General features: G+C 40.2%; 1 protein-coding gene across 3 annotated transcripts in view; it reads left to right on the forward strand.

The window, feature by feature from the left end:
- Window positions 1-16,171, forward strand: part of ROR1 (receptor tyrosine kinase like orphan receptor 1) — a 168,312-nt gene that overhangs the window by 54,309 nt on the left and 97,832 nt on the right. The window contains exon 1 of one of the 3 annotated variants that reach the window (XM_054834226.1): window positions 9,976-10,025. The exons of the other annotated variants lie outside the window; for them this stretch is intronic. The gene's annotated coding sequence lies outside the window, so the exon portion shown is untranslated. Of the gene's footprint in view, window positions 1-9,975; window positions 10,026-16,171 lie in introns of those variants that run through there. 3 annotated transcript variants of the gene reach the window in all.

Consider the following 16,171-nt stretch of genomic DNA (forward strand, 5'->3'; position numbering starts at 1 on the left):
GTGGAGCTAGGGAAGTTTCAGTGTGAAAGGAAGAGGTTCTGGAAAGACCTCGTATGGAATTCTTTGCTTTATGGCTCTGAGGACCATGACTGATACGGACAGGCTCCTTGGTGAGGCTGCAGATGCGGCTTGTTCAGTCACGCCAAGTGCTTGTACAGCGAATGTTACTGCTCTGTATGAATAACGCATTTATCCTCATAAATGCCAGAAAGGCAGGGAATGTAACTGAGGCAGAGATTAATGCTGATGCAAAATTAAATTTGTCTAAACTGGCCATCAGTAAATTTAAGTTAATGTTTTCGAAGTGGAAAAGCTGTGAGGCACTGGAATAGCTTTCCAGCAGGAGCAGTTTGGGCAAGAAACTTAATTAGCTCAAAGATGGCACTCATTCAGTTCAGAAGTAGTACAGCGTGCCTGCAACAAAAGGAGACTGCACCACATCACCCTACGTGTCACTTTAAGCCACTCTTGCTGGAGGTTATCCCGCACCCCTGGAACCCCCTGGCATTCCCCGCAGCAGCCGTCGACTCCTCGGCCCGTTCTGATGCTGCTCAATGAAAGGACATTTTGTGGAGCTGATTCACTGCTGTGTTTTCACTCTTTGCTCCTTTGTATAATCCTTGCTCTTTCAAGCTAACAGCTTCCCGTCAGATGGCTTGCCAATAGCAATTGTGATCTTAATATTTCATGCCAGGTTCATCTCGCTGTCCTTGCAGGATAAATGAGGTTTATGAGTACTCCAGAGAGCGCATCTTTCCTTTTGTAAGGCCACAGTTAATTGCAATTAAACAGTCGGCCTTTGTAAAATTAATATTATTATTGCTGTGCTATGCATGCGCTATAACTTTTGGAATGGCTAACAAATGTCAAGCGAATACAAATGTAGCCCTTTGCGTACTGGGGTTTTTAATATATTTTAATCACCTGTTTGCCTTGGCAAAAACGTACATTTTAGATATTCAAATCAGTGGGAAAATAAACTAGTAACTTTGCTTTAAGTGTAATCTGACATCTGTTCCTTTCTTCTTTTCTGCTCAGCTTCCTTCGTTATGCTTTTTCACAGGTCTCTTTGTTCTCAAATATGTTAATTTCTTGGGTTGTTTATACCACATACCTAAAACATGGATTCTAAAGAGTCCTTTAAAGTTGCTCTCATTATCCCAAACCCCAATTCTACCACCGCTTGGACATGTCCAAACCGAGCTTGTGGGAGTAACCCACACAGCAGAGTTACCAACCTTGAGCGTTTCCAGGCCGGTGGAAGTTTGTGTTGTGCTTTGGATGTGACAGGGCTGACCATCCGAATGAGCTCTGCGTGCTTCTGCTTGTGAGCACAAACCGAGCAGCTGATGTTCCCAGGCTGGGCTCCCTTTTCTCAGTATCTGCTGCTACTGCTGCACGGGGCCGTGGTTGGACTGCACCAAGCAGACGCCCTTGTGATGGCGGGATCCTAATATTGAGATTAACTTCCCATAGTCATGGTCTTCAGCAGAGCCAGCGTGAGCACAGGTAGGCCATAGGAGGTAGATCTCTGTGGATTACCCTGTGGATTATTTGATCTGTTCTCTGGCACAAACAATGAGTCAGTGTGATTTTTCCTTAGTAAATACAGATACTATGTAATCTTGCTTAATGAATTGTGAGCAATTCTGCTTACTGAAAGACCTATTTGGAACAGAAGGAAATTCTTTTTATTGTTATTGCTTTAATTGCGGCGGCAGTCTCTCACCTTTGAGCAAGGGGTCTCCCAAGATACTTAAATTGTTCGTAATTATTAGCACCCTGTGTGAAACAAAGTGGGTGTTGCCGTCTTGGTCCCAAATGGCCTATTGTGTCCCGCTGAATTAGTGCCTGCTGTAGTTCCCCACGTGTGCCCCCATTGGAAATGAGCATTGCTTAGAAAGAAAAGGCCAGAAATACCCTTCTGACTGCAGGCCCTCTCATCTCAATTGTACATGTGGTTAGGTTGGAGGTCACGGATGCGTTGCAGAAGGAGCAAGGCTCTTTGCCGAGGCTGGAGATAGAAAGGATTTCAGTTCTTCTCATGACTGGTTCCTAATGTTTCACAAGTACACATTTCTTTCAAAATTTAAGAGAAGAAAAACTGTATTTTGACTCAGGAATGTAATTCCCTCTCCCCCAAAAGAGATATTTATTCAAAAGCTGGAGCACGTCCAGTTCAAATGTTGAATACTGAGCCAGTACAGAGACATATAGCACATGTTCATCACCATGCAGGTGCGAGGGGAAAGGGAGTTTAGGCTTGAGCCGTTTTGAAATATTACTTTTACCTACATGTTTGACATTTTCTAGCCCTTTTATAAGGAGTGATGGAAATATGCGTTTTTCCTCCTTTAATAAAACGAACTTCTTGCTCGTTAAAGGTGCCAGATTGACAACCGTGGAGACTGAAGTCTTCTGTTTACCCAGAGAATAAGCGCAGCATGGGAAAGCTGCAGTACAGACTTCCTTCAGGTGCTGCCTAAGCTAATGCGCCTCAGCCTTGACCTGGTGAGAAATTCATCCACTCCCATTACAGCTCTAGCTTTTGTGATCACACTTTGCAAGGGAGGAGTCAGTTCAGGCTGGTTCTAATGATGCTGTTATTCCTTTAAGAAATTTTTTGGACCTAAACAGACCACCCCACAAGCTACCTCCGGAGCGTGTGCAGTAAGCAGAATAACCTCATCATCTTCTCTTTCGCTTTGTACACACAAAACTGAACACGTCTTTGATGAACCCTGGGTGAAATTTCAGAGCTTGCCATGAAAAATACGTAGCAGGAAAAGATGACTAACTGAACACATACATTGAGAAAACCTCAAACGACTCCTCATTTTCCTCTTCTAGTCTTAATCACTGGTGTATTTGTCCTTCACAATTAGGGAATGTCTGAACATGTGTGTTTCGGGACAATAATAAATAGTGGCTTTGCATTAAGAGAGGTTTGGTCTACATATCCCAGAAAAAGTGAAGGAGAGAAACCGAAGGTTAAGTACAAAAATCATTGCGCTTCTCTTGTTTTTATGGCTAGCAAAATTCAGACAATTTAGCTTTGGAAAAATATATGACATATTACCTAATAGGTCTTCTTCAAAAACGGTTTGTAATGATTGACTAGCTTCCAAGAAGAGAAGTATACAAACACTCCAATTCAACAAATTACTTAAGGATATAAATTTATGCGGAATGGTAATACTATTGACCTCAAAAACATAACTTGCCACTTAATGTTCATGTAGACAACGTTTTCATTAGTGTCCTGTCCTATAACCCATTTTTCTTTTTTTCATATTACCAGTTCTGTGGAGAAATAAACTTTGGTAAACTCGTGATGAAACTGGTAACAGTGAGATAGTAGCACATTAAATAGCAGATTCTTTAAACACAGATTTAGATTTTAATGTAGTGCTGGAAATGATTATTTTAGTGGGTTTGCAATAAATAGCGGAATCACTAGGTGCTTTTCTTATTGGAAAACACTCTTTTCTTCTTGAAACAGACCTGCGCTGTGCTGTTGGTCTCTGCTAGCACACTTGTTCTGTTAATCTCAATGAAGCACTGTCCTACTATCTTCCCAGTAAGGAGACAACTGGACTGTAAAACCAGACCTTCTTTGCTTTATCTTAGTAAATGTTGTCTTTGAGGAAGAGCGATTAGTTCTTTAGATGTACTACAACTAGATCAGCTTTATGGGTGTAACCCCAATAGAAATGCCGTTGGGGAAAACATTTGTGCCAACGTGACCCTGAAGGACAGGAATCCTGCGTATGACCTGACACACTTTTTAGGTTTCACCAGTGGAAGGAAGTCAAGCAGGATAATTTACTTCTGTGAAAAGGTTAAAGCATCAGACTGGGACACAGAGGAGGTGGAGATAATGGCAAAGTATGAAGGTGGTTTCCTATCAAGTATTAAGCAGTTTAGGAGCAGGAAAAAAGTTTAAAAACCCCAAGATGTGTAAAGGACACTGCTAGAGGATAGTGAAGATCTGTTAGAGGAGAAAAACAGGGGAAAATGAGCCTCTTGACAGTAGTTATGTACCTGTTAATGTGGGAGCTCAGAACTAACCTGAAGTCTTTTGGGAGCTGCACCACTTGGAGTGGGCTACCATGTAGTTTTCTGTGCTCCTGTGAAAGAGGGGTAATGTCCCTTAGAGTTTCCCATCTTGGCTTGAGCCTGTAACTCTCCAACGGTGCATCTTTTCATTTGTAGCGCAGTTAGGTTTCCTTTCAGCCTGTTGATATCCTCAGACTGTAGGTGAGTAACACACTGACCTATAATCTCACCTGGGCAATTGCAATCCAGTTTCACTGAACTCAGCATAAGTCTTGATCTTTTTAAATCAAAAGAAAAGCTCTTGTTCCTATAACGTTATTTGGGGAGTTGATCTAGTGTCAAGATTTGGTGCCCGCGTGCTGTGACAGTGTGGTTGAAGAACCCTGCAAAGCCGTTCTTCGCTTGGAGTAGGTGTACTCAGAATGCTTAACTCCGGCTTTTAATGATGGAGCACTATATTGTGCTATTGGGGCAGTAATTTTCAGATAAGGTTTCCAGACATGATTTCTGTGTCAGGCTTTGCCAGTACTAACATTAAACAAGCTTAAGTATACGTCTATTTTTTTTAATATCATCTAGATATGTGGTGTTATTAACATAACTTTCAATTTACATGTCAGAGTAGAGATAAAACCCATTTGGATTAGTATCACCATGAAACTGCTGAGAAGGCGAATTTTAGGTGGGTGACTGTGTCACACTAGGGAAGGGGAAAAGCAATCACATGTAAGAGGGCTAAAACACTTCAGGGTTGTTACAGATTCCATATGGTGAGAAATCGCTTTTTTGGCAATTTTCAAAAGATAGTGATATGACTTCTTCCCTTCGTGTCTGTCACCACATCATCTAGTGTGGAGAACAGCACAGAGGAATGGAGACAGAGTTAGCATTAATTTAACTCTTCTGAATTTAGTGTGTTTGTGCAAATTGAGTTTAATATTATACTTTGAAAACTGACTTTTATTGAAATGTTTAAGTTCATTTTGGTTTGAAGGTATGTATTACATGCTTTTAAGAAACCCTTCGGTGATTACTTAGGAAAAATGTATTTCATTGTTTTATTTTTGTAAGGTTATCTTTCAGTGCGTGGTAGTCATTACTGGTTCATTTTTGTTGAAGCTCTGAAGGAATGATGCATTCATTTCTTTTCATGACACCTGGTTATTTTTTCTTCGTATTACTCTTGGAGTACAAGAAAGTAATTTGCACAGATCCACAAGTCTCTCAAATTCTTCTGCATCAAAACATTCCCCATAGAAACTATTCACGCTGCTGCTGAACCGGGAAGAAGAGGGAGGAGTTCCTTTTAATTAGAGTAGACCTGAAGCCATAAGGATTTTTGAAGTCACTTGGCTCTCTAGAGTCCGCATATTTTGGTAGAGCACTGGAAGTCCTTGTCAGTGCCTAGACTGATTTCCCGCAGGCTTGGAAGGAGCTGTGGGCAGCACCGGGGCAGCATCGAGCAGTGTGTGATATTGGACGGCACCAGTGCTGCTTTCAAATCAGCAACATGCTAACAAACAGGACCAGTAGGAACTGATTAATTACTACATATGAAGTTTACCTTCTGTGGACGGCTGTATAAGGCAGGATCGCCACTCAAGTCCCAAGTAGACCCATTTGAGAATGGGGAGGAAAGGGTGTCCTCCTGTGAGAAAATTTACTTCCCAGTAATTCCTACTAGTACAGCATGTACTAGTAACTATTTGTGTTTATATGGTGACACACAGAGGTGGAATTGAAACACTAATTAAGTTTGCGGATTGCCAGTGATGTGGCAATCCGGTGACTTTTACATCATACTTCATTTAATAGCGTTGTCAACAAACTGGTGTTCAATCTCAGTCATAAAGTTGCTTTGTCGGTCTTCCCTTATTCTACCCACCTTATTTTACTATGCTATAATATTTAGCTTTAGTAAGTGGTATTGGATTAAAGGTAGTCAAAAAAAGGCAAGAATATTAAAAGTTATAAAAATGGGATTGTCTGTTTCTTAATTTGTACAGAAGTAGAACATCTATTATTTCTTACACATATGTGCATCATTTTATATCACCTAAGGAGTAAAATGCAGCATCGTATTGTCCTTAACCTTCAGAAATCCCATTTTGATTCATTGGAGATAAGCATCTAAAACTCTACAGTCTGCTGTGAAATTCTTTAGAGAAAAATGTGTTTTACATAGCGTTTTTACAGTGAGGTAATAGTGACTTCTTTTTAGTATTTGGGAATATGCAGTTCAGGATCAGGCATTCAGCTTTGGCTAACTGGAGCTATTTTCTTCTCTGTGCAATACGTCGATAATTTGTACTTTGGTGCCTGAGATGATATCTACAAAAGATAACTATTAATGAAAGTATTTATTATGAATTGGAATTACTATTGCTAGTGGGTTGTAGATTTTTAGCTTTTATGCTCTTGGCTCAGTTGTCTGTGTGGTACTTTAAAATTACCTTTTTTTTTTTCCTTCATAGAATGATATTTAGTACGTATTATCTCCTCTCACTATTTATCCCCCAAGTCCTCCTTTTGCTTTATAAACAAGTGCTTACACATGTAATGGTACCTGCAACCATGAACCCACTGACCATATATATTTACATAATGTTTAATGTGGCTGTAATATTACCAGGGATCATTTTGCTGGGACTGGATAGCAACTTGACTCCTAGTTTTAGCAGTAACGTAGGCTTAGTATGCTGAAGAAGAGAAAATGAATGTCCTTCAATGTGGTTCTTTATTGTACGTCCCTAAGGAGCAAGATTTTATGTTAGCGATTCATACTGTGCAGGAGAGTACCATTTAACATAGTATAAATAATAGCACAGTAGACTTAGGATTGCCCGATTTAGCTTAAAATCGAAGTGATTGAGCATTTTCTCTGTAAGCACCGTGGGAGTTAGTGAGCCCAAGATCAATGCATAAATCGGTAGTTTATATTCTGCACCCAGGTCTGTGAGTATACTAATATCGATAAAGTTTCCTTCACTGGCACCAGTTTATTCAGCAGTGCAAAAAGTCCATTTTGTGACTTGTCCAAACATTCGACTGTTACTTGCTCTGGGCAAAGGAGTATTCAGCAAACCAGGTGGTTGTTCCGAGTGCAAGTCTAAAGGTTCCCAAGTTGCACAAACCGGTGTCCTGTCACTTACCAATTATCCTCTAGGTCAGCAGACTGATGCTCAAGAGTTTGTACAAAAACATACGAAAGAAAATTCGTAATATTTTTTGTAAAGCACTCTGCTACTTCTTACAGGAGAAATGAATATTTTAAAAATTTCCTCATACTTGTCTAGTAACTTTATTCAGATTTGTTTCCTGAAGGTAACTCCACTTTTATGCTTTATCCATTAATAGCTTCTTTCTTGTTCCTTCCTGCTCTTCCTTATACATTTTTTTGAGAATTAATCAGAATGCAGCACTCAGAATGAGCTCACTTGTGTTTTCCTTGGGAGGAAACGCGTACTGCGGAGTATGGAACAGTCTGGTTATTTGTACTCTGCATATTGACTTGTTACTGGTCTGATTATGTTGAGCACTTTCTTAGATATATTCTCCTTCTTTAGTATAGTGGAGAATTTAAGCATCTACTTAAGTACTGTGTTGAATCCATAGTGTGCTTGTTGTTAAACTTCCACGGGTCCTTATGCAGATGATATAGATAATATGAAATATATGCACAGGTGAAAAACATTGACTCAGGAATCTAAATATGCAGAGGATGCAAAGGAATGTCCTACCTTTAGGACACCAAACCCCCCATATCTTTTTTGTTATAATTTTGCTTAAGGCAACACACAGAGTAAAGGAGCTATTAGAAATATGCTGCAGTGTATGCACAGCGTGTATTTGTGTGATGCTGTGAAACACGTAAGGGCCCTGGACGTTGAGAAGACTGGAGGAAGCGAACAAAGGAAAGGACCTAAGCCTGAAGTCATAGTTCCCACCGCGCGGTCATTTACCCTGAATTGCTTCTACAGACCGTGACTGACTGTTGGGGCTGAGTCTCCCCTTGTGCGCTCGTTGCAGGAGTTCCTCTGTGCTTTTCAGCCCCCTTGGGTTTTCCTTGAGCAAGAGTCATCAGAAGTTTTTAGGATGCGGCTCATTGTTATTCGATGAAAAGATGCTGGAAACCACAAATATCCCTCCAGTATCAGACAATGCAAAGAATGGTAAAATAGAGTATTTGGCTATTTCTTATGCTTGTAAACCAGTTGCTAACTATTCCTTTGCTCGTAGATGAATCGCTTAATTTATGAAACAGGCTTTCTTGTTTTAGTAGGGGTGTAGGGAGCTCAGAAATCTTTGCACGCTGGGAGCAGTGAAGTCTCTCGAAACAAATGCGTGCAGGCGAAGTGTTTAGATACATTTTGCCTTAGAGTGACCTTGCAAAGAATTTCACACACTTTCTGAGCACTGGGTTTCTTTCCATGGGTTTACCCTTAAGTGCAAAGCCATATGTTTTAGGTAAGGTTAAGCGATCAACAGGTTGTACACTTAACCCTTAAGTACCATATCTGGGAATAGACATTTTTATTACATTGCTTCAGTATCTGTATTACTCTACTACCAAGTGAGAATTTAAAAGGTTGATACAAGTGCCTCTTCAATAGTATAGGTTTTTTTAGCTCATTGATTGATATTTATTCCAGATGTAGGTTGTGAATTATTTATTTATTTATTCAGTGTATTTCATAACTGAGAATCAGTACCCGATTCTGGAAGGTGGTCCTCCTGGGGGGGCTTGAATACATTGCAGCCTGTTGAAGTAAATGGCAAGTGAAAGTGCCTGTGATGTGTGATTAGGCCCTCGTTTCATGGGACAGATGCTATCCAGCTTTTATTTACCAGAGTTGTCTTAGCGGTTACTCTACAGCCTGCCAGCTGCTAGCAGGATGCTAGCTGAGGAGCTGTGTAGTGTCCTTAGGAAAATATGTCAATACTTCCCTGTTGCTCCTCCGACAAGGAAGTGTCAGGGTTTAGCAAACCAGTTGTAACAGCATTGAGAGCTGCCCCAAACCTCCCGACTGCTCGGCTAGGCACATCTCCCAGGTTTTCGTGGTTGTACTTCACGGACTTCAAAAAAGACAGGTCTTATCCCCACACGGTGGCTGGTGTTACCACCTCAATTAAGGTCACAGTATGCTTTGATTTCTAGCAGTACTCAGATGGAGAATATTTGTAATAAAATGTGGGAAACTTTATGGCTTTTTGTTGGGAATATGAAAGTCATGGCCTCTTCCCCTGCCTCTGAAAGAGAAGTGCCCTCTCTGTACCTTCCAAGAGTATTTTGATTTTACAACGGCTGTAAAGCAGTGGCATAAGTTGATTAATGGCAGGGCTCACCAGAACTGACATTTGGTGTTACATTTTTGAAAGACACTTCTGAAATTGAGCCGCTGATGTTATTTTACAGCCTTTTTTATGCTTTGAAATTCCTCTAGCAATACAGAATGTTATTTTTCCTTTTTATCAAAGTTTAAGGGTATTTCAGCAATTAAATTTAGTGTGCTTCAGCCAAAAAGCATACTACAGATAGCTTCTTTGACTTGATAAGTAACAATTCTTCCTATATTAGCAACAGACTAAATACTGCTTTGTTTGGCATCTTGTGAAAGTAAAATTTCAGAAGATGGGAAAAACATGGAAGATTGCTTGGGACGATTTTTAACATGTAAGTGGATGGTGAATACAAATTGTTATAGTCCTACTAAATTTAGCAGAGCTATCCCAGCATACAGTTGGTGAGGATCCGTCTTGTACTTCCAAATACATCCTGGAAGATACGTTCTGCCAAGTGCCCGCTTTTGAATTAATTGTTAATGCTGGACTTGCAGGTTTGTTGTTCGTGATCAGAAAAAGGAAAGATGGAAATGGAAAACGCTGGCAGTAGTTATCCAGTATTGCCCACAGAGCCAACCCGTGCAAGGATAAGCCTTCTCCTGGAGATGCTTCTATCTGCCGAGGTACAACGAATGTTAGCCATCCTAGGGAGATTCTGCTGTACCTGAAAGGGCTGGGCAGTTCTACACCACCATTTTTATTTTTACGTTTACTTCAGTAACATAAGATTTAGTAGAAAGCCAAGAAGACACCTCCGTATATAGGTCAGAAGCTCATCTGGATTTGTTTCATTTACTGAACCATCAGGCAGAGCGCCGCAGAGATATCAGAGAGGGATTTGGGTGGTGAGTGTCATTAAGCACTTTCTGCACCTTGCCACGTGTATTGTTTTCTAAGTTTTCTGACACTTCTTTTACTATTTTGAAAGAAATAATTTCATTTAGGGGCATGTTTGGGACGATGTGAAGAATGTGATGTTCTGTTGAATTTGACTTGCAGTGCGCTTTTTGAAGGCTGTATTAGCTATCTGGCGAAGTGATGCTTTCATTTGTCTTCCATATAATGAAATCACAAAGTGCTAAGGTAATGGGCCCGTCAGATGCTCTGTCAGGTGCTACACTGAAAGAGATGCATTGTCGGTTATTCTTTAAGCATAGTAAGACTATGTGATTATTTGGCTAATTTAGCAGTTTTCATTTAAGTTTTTAAATGTATCTTAATTTTTTTTCCTGCTGCAGTGAAAGCAGTAGGTAAGGATGGTGCTTTTCTACTTAGCATGTGACTTTCTTTTTGTATAGAAATTTTCTGCTAAATTCCTGTCAGCTTTTCCAGTTTAAATGCTATTTTCAGAGATTCTTGTGTTACGTGTGTGGCAAAAGCAGAAATTATTTTCTAGTTTTATGAGGGATTGTCTTTTTAAAAAAAGTTTTGTAAATCCTATAAAAATGAGTTTGTGTTTAGCGAGTTTGAAGCTTTCCAGGCAGTTAGCTCACCATATGGACTGATGCCTTTTGGATAATTTGGACAAAGAAAACAATATGAGACTTAAGATGCTCTCTTCTTTTTTGGGGAGTCACATGGTATTCCTGCTTTTCAGCAAACATTTAATCAGGATTTGTGAGTCTTGGGAGTTGTGTGCGTGCACAACAGCCAAATAGTCTCTGGATTTAAAACTCCCTAAATACTCATTGGCACGACAGACTGTAACTATTTAAGTGCTGCAAAACCTGAAGGTCAAAAATTGCCTTTATAAAAATCCCCAAAACACAGGTTTAAAATTCAGTGTTTGTAATGTCTGCTGGGTAAATACTACCTGTTAGGAAAGATCTCCTAATACAGCTGGGCCAGACAGGGGTTTTTTTTTGTGTCGGCCCTGAGTTCCTGGTGAGCAGTCGCCTAAGTGCTTTCCCTGCAGAGCAGCCTTGGGAAGGAGCTGACTTGGAGGAGCCACGGTTCATTGCCTGACCCTGTCTGGCTTAGACGTAAGAGGGAACAGCCCAGGAAAAGGCATTACTGCTGTCTTCTCTCTCTTCTCTTCCATCTCTCAAGAGCCTGCTCAGCTGCCTCTTACCCCTTCCCCCCCCCCATCACAATTTTTCTGTGCGGAAGATGTAAAGCTGCTTTGAACCGCAGCCAAGATCTGCATGGGGTGGGAAATCCTTTTTGCCCAGATCCGAAGTAGACAAGGGCACGGCTGATCTATGTCTAACAACTGTTGGTAGAAAGACCGTTTCTTTTCTAGCATTCTTCTCCATCAGCAGGTTCAGTATTACATTTGCTTAATCATATTGTAAAATTTAAAGACATATGAAAGGTTGAACTTATTTGAGCTCAACAAAACCACTGTAGCACTGAAAAAGGAAATTGTATTTCTTCATAGCTCCCCTGCCTTGTTCACAGAACTACAGAATCAGTTCCAGTTCTAGCATCACCTCTTCCAACTCCATTCTTTTCAGGTTATGTCCTCAGCTGTAATTGTGCATCCTCACGGGTAGCAATAGGTTTACTATTGCAAGGCTGAAGGATGAATGAAGTCAAGGTCAGCATTTGACCTGTAGGCTCTTCAGAACAGGCATGAAGCAAAGGTAAAGCACATTCCTGGGAAGTTAATGATACAGTTTTAGTTCGGAGTAGAAATTCTCTAGCTTGTTTAGTTTCTTGGAGTCCTGCAGCAATGCTCTAACACTGTATTTAAATGTGGGTTCAGTACAAAATTTCAGCATCTCAGCATGTGCTTGCTATTGTAGTACTGAGCTATAAAATCTTTTATGATCTCATTTAAAAGGCTCCATCTTATATGTAGTTCTTAAAAGCCCCTAAATTGTCTGAAAAAAGCTATTTTTAATTATTGCTTTTAATAACCATGTTATCCATGTTAAGCTCTATAGACGAAAACCTAACCTTATTGAGGAACTCCAACAAGGCAAAGATTTCACTCTGCGTTTATAAGTGTACTTTAAAAGTGTTGTTAAAGGCGAGTGGCCAAGCGAGCTATCCCTGAGTGACAGCCATGTTAGAGGTGCTGCGATGATCTTTTGGAAAGCAACTGTTGAGTCTAGTTCAGAGCTATTAGTAAATCGGAGTTCCTTCAGATGACTGATGATACATCTAAAGTAAGTTTGGGGTTGTCTTAATTCAGTGTCTTCGTTAAACAGCTCCCATGGCCACGTGGCATTGAACAGACTACCTTCTTGAGAAGGTCTGGAACTGAAGCTACCCTTCATCTTCCCTAAGTGCTCCTCTGGGTAAACGACGAGGATGTTAATGGAGTAGTACTTGAGAAAGCAGAACTGCTGCAACTTGTGCTTTTAATGTATCGTGGATAAAAACGTGCCCTTTTTGGTCAGGACTGAACATTTTCCCAAAATCAAACTTCAAAAAAGTTTAGCTGTCTAGAAAACAACATATATATGTTGTTATACAAATATAGAGAGAGACTGTTATATGTAATGTATAAAAATACATATAAGTGTTGAATAACTTCACTGAATATATGAACAATTATATCTCTGCTTTAATGGAACTTCAGTAGAAGGAATCATGAGTTCTACTTAAAAATCCCACAAGCAGAGGTTTTTATGGATGGATTTTATATTGCCTGATATATTTGATGATATAATATCAAATTGAAAGATGTCACATGTAACATTTCAGGCAGAAATGCTGACTAGTCAACAGTGAGCCACTAGAGAATGTTTTACTGTCTTGTCCACAAATTAAACAGTTTGCTCCTGTGATTTTTTTTTTTTTTAATATATATTATTTTTAAATTCAGGCTGTAGTTAGAGATTTTCCGTGATGCTGTCACCAGCACGCTTTGCGTAGGTAGACCTCTACAGAGCTCTCAATAAACAAACTGTCAGGACTGTTTGGATAAGAGCTAGGGAAAGGACAATAATAAACCAAATGTACAAGAAGGTTTGAAAAGCCAAGTTATCTCAGACTGTTTATTTTTAATGGGCTTCCACAAATAGAAGGTACTTTATTGTCTGCGATACAAATAAATATTAAGAAGTGTGCAGGTCTGTAGTCACTGCTGAACTTTGGAAGCTGAGTAATTTGCAAAATATAATGAAATATCTGATATTCCTTCAAAAGATCCTGCCTGGTGCAGGAGAAAATTACTTGTACACTCTTTTATTTAAAAGATAAATAAAGATAGGAATTCCCTGTGATTGCTTGAGAAAGTGCAGGTAAATACGATGTTGTAGAGGGGGAAAGGGGTTGTGGCATCTGCAGCTGCCCTTTTTTAAAATGAGGTGAAGTCCGCTCTTAACTCAAAGGTTGTCAGGTCTGTTTTTTATCATTTCCCTGCATAGACTAAATAGCACGAAATCCAGAATGAATGCCACGTTAATCAAAAGAAACAGTAAGATGTTTGCCATGTTATTAAAACCAGGCTTTCCTGTTGTGACAAATCACCTGTATTCCCCGATCCGAGGCCTGAAGTCCTGCCGCTTCCACGAGCCCCGAGCTGCAGATGTGGGCTGGAAATCTCCACGACACCTTTTGCGGATTGAGGCTCGCCGTTTCAGAGCGGCTTTGCAGACCATCTCAAGAAGATGTGTTTTAAAACTCCAGCCTCTGCCCTTGGCAATGACCCCTCTGGAGTTGACCCTTAGGACTCGGTCCCGTAGCGGTCGCCTGCTGCCTGCATTTTGTGTGGGTTGTCTTGTATCCCTGTCTTCTCCATAACATACGGTGGAGATTTTTGGTAGCTGAGTTAGGAATGAACTTAGCTGGACCAAGTCTGATACACACAATACAACTCCTGGGTGACTTCTGTTTGAATTTGACTGTATTATTTTTCTATTCTTTGGTTGCGTGTGAACGAGGGACTTAGAGCTGTGTTGGGGGTAGTGCAGATACACAAGTACTTGCCTGTTACTTTCATTTTTCTTTTTGAGAGAGCCTCAAATAGCCACACGTGAGGTGCTTCTTTTTGTTGTTAAGATGTCTGATTTCTTCTTGAGGAGGAGTGTGGTCTTGGGGAGCACAAGGGGAAATTACAGGGACTGGATCTGGTGGACATGGCCCGGGTGTTCATCACACAAAACCAGCTAATGAATCTGAGTATTCCTCAAGTGCAGAAGTTTATGTCCAAAATTAAACCCTTTCAGAGTAGCTGTTTTGCTGCTAGACCTTTACCTGGCATCTCCCCGGTCTGCTCCCCGTTCCCTCTGTCTTGCTTCTCTCCATTCCCGTTTGTTCCTCTACCGTTTCTCGGCCATAGCTAGAAAGGAAGCAAGTGGGATACAGCTACAATAACAAATCACTTGTGGAGTTTGAGGTCTGGAGCTGAACTTGGATCGCTCAGTTTTTTCTTTGAGCAAAGTACGTGGCTGAGAATTGGCATATAGTAGATTTTTTTGAGAAGTAAAGCATTTAGTGTGGAGCAGATGGAAAATTTATAAATAATCGTTAAAACATTGGAAAAAAGATTCACTTTGTGTCAAAGTATTTTATTAGAGAAAAACAAACCATCTTGCTTGGTTTCAACTGTTTTAAGTTTTCAATTGTATTCAGCAACAATTTGAAATGAAAGGTCATTTCAAATTAAATAATTGCTCTTTCCCTGAAGTCATTTAAAGAGGATTCAGAATGGTATGAAGCTTTTGTTTTTACATAAACAATTCATTAAGATCAACATGAACCTGCAAAAAATTGTGTCATCAATCAACATGTGTTTTTGCTTTAAAAAAAAAAAAAAAAAGCCTGTTCTAACCAAGAGATCTGGGTTGATTATTTTGCACCAGCGCAGATTTATGGGTGGCTGTAAATCAGCTGCCCCCTCCCAAGTTGTAAAGTAGTGATAATACTGCTCTTGTTCAAATTTTTTATTTAGATAGTAAACCCTGTTGAGGGGGGGGGTATATATGAGAGGCCATGCCGAAGTCTGCTCGGGCAGGTATCGGACATGGATGATGTAAGAAAGTAATGCAGTTTAGTTCCCTTTGGAGATGGCGTAACGTGGAGATGTCTGCCATAATCCGAAAGAGGGCTTTTGTAGATTTTTAGCCTTATTTAATGAAAACAGCGCAAATGGTGAGAAATGCGGTATCTTTTGATTCATTGCCTGTGCAGCCTTCTGCTGGGAATTAATTAATAACTCTTGTAGGTTATTCTTCTAGGTCTTAAGTAGCAGGATATTATCTAGTCTGTCTCGGGACTTCACCTCCTCGGAGTGGTAGCCAGGATGTCTGAGAGGGTTTTGAGGGCTTTTTCCCCCCTTGCAGCCCATCTGGTCCCTTGAGGAGCTGTACCGGGAGTGGGTTAGTCTTTGAAGTTTGTTTGGAGTCCTGTCTAGACTCCCCAAAAAATTCCCTCCTCCCTAGCTTTGCTTTTGTAATTTTTTTAAAACTTTTGTCTGTGAAAAAATCTTTTCTCATGCCAGGACCAGCTAAACTTGTCTGAAAGCTGTGTGGTTACATCGGAGAGGTACCGGACTCATTTTAGGTGACTAAAGCTTTTGAAATTCATGTGGTGGCTCCTAAACTGCTTTCTCCCTCAAAGTTTCATATACCCACCCTGAATGACTTTCTTTGCAGGCAGAAATAAAATCACTGTATCAAGGCAATCTGTTATATTTGGATGGCATATCCAAGTTAGTAATCTGTCAGAGAAACACCACATTTTAATCTATATAGTTTTGCTTATTTTTATTTTGGGTAACGCTCATGGTTAATCTAATGCACAGATGCTGTGGGAAGATATGCTTTACTGCTTGAAAAATGTGCATAGTAACACACTATACATTTTTTTCTCAGTC

This window comes from Grus americana, chromosome 8 (genome assembly GCF_028858705.1).
Source record: "Grus americana isolate bGruAme1 chromosome 8, bGruAme1.mat, whole genome shotgun sequence".
Taxonomy (NCBI): Eukaryota; Metazoa; Chordata; class Aves; order Gruiformes; family Gruidae; genus Grus; species Grus americana.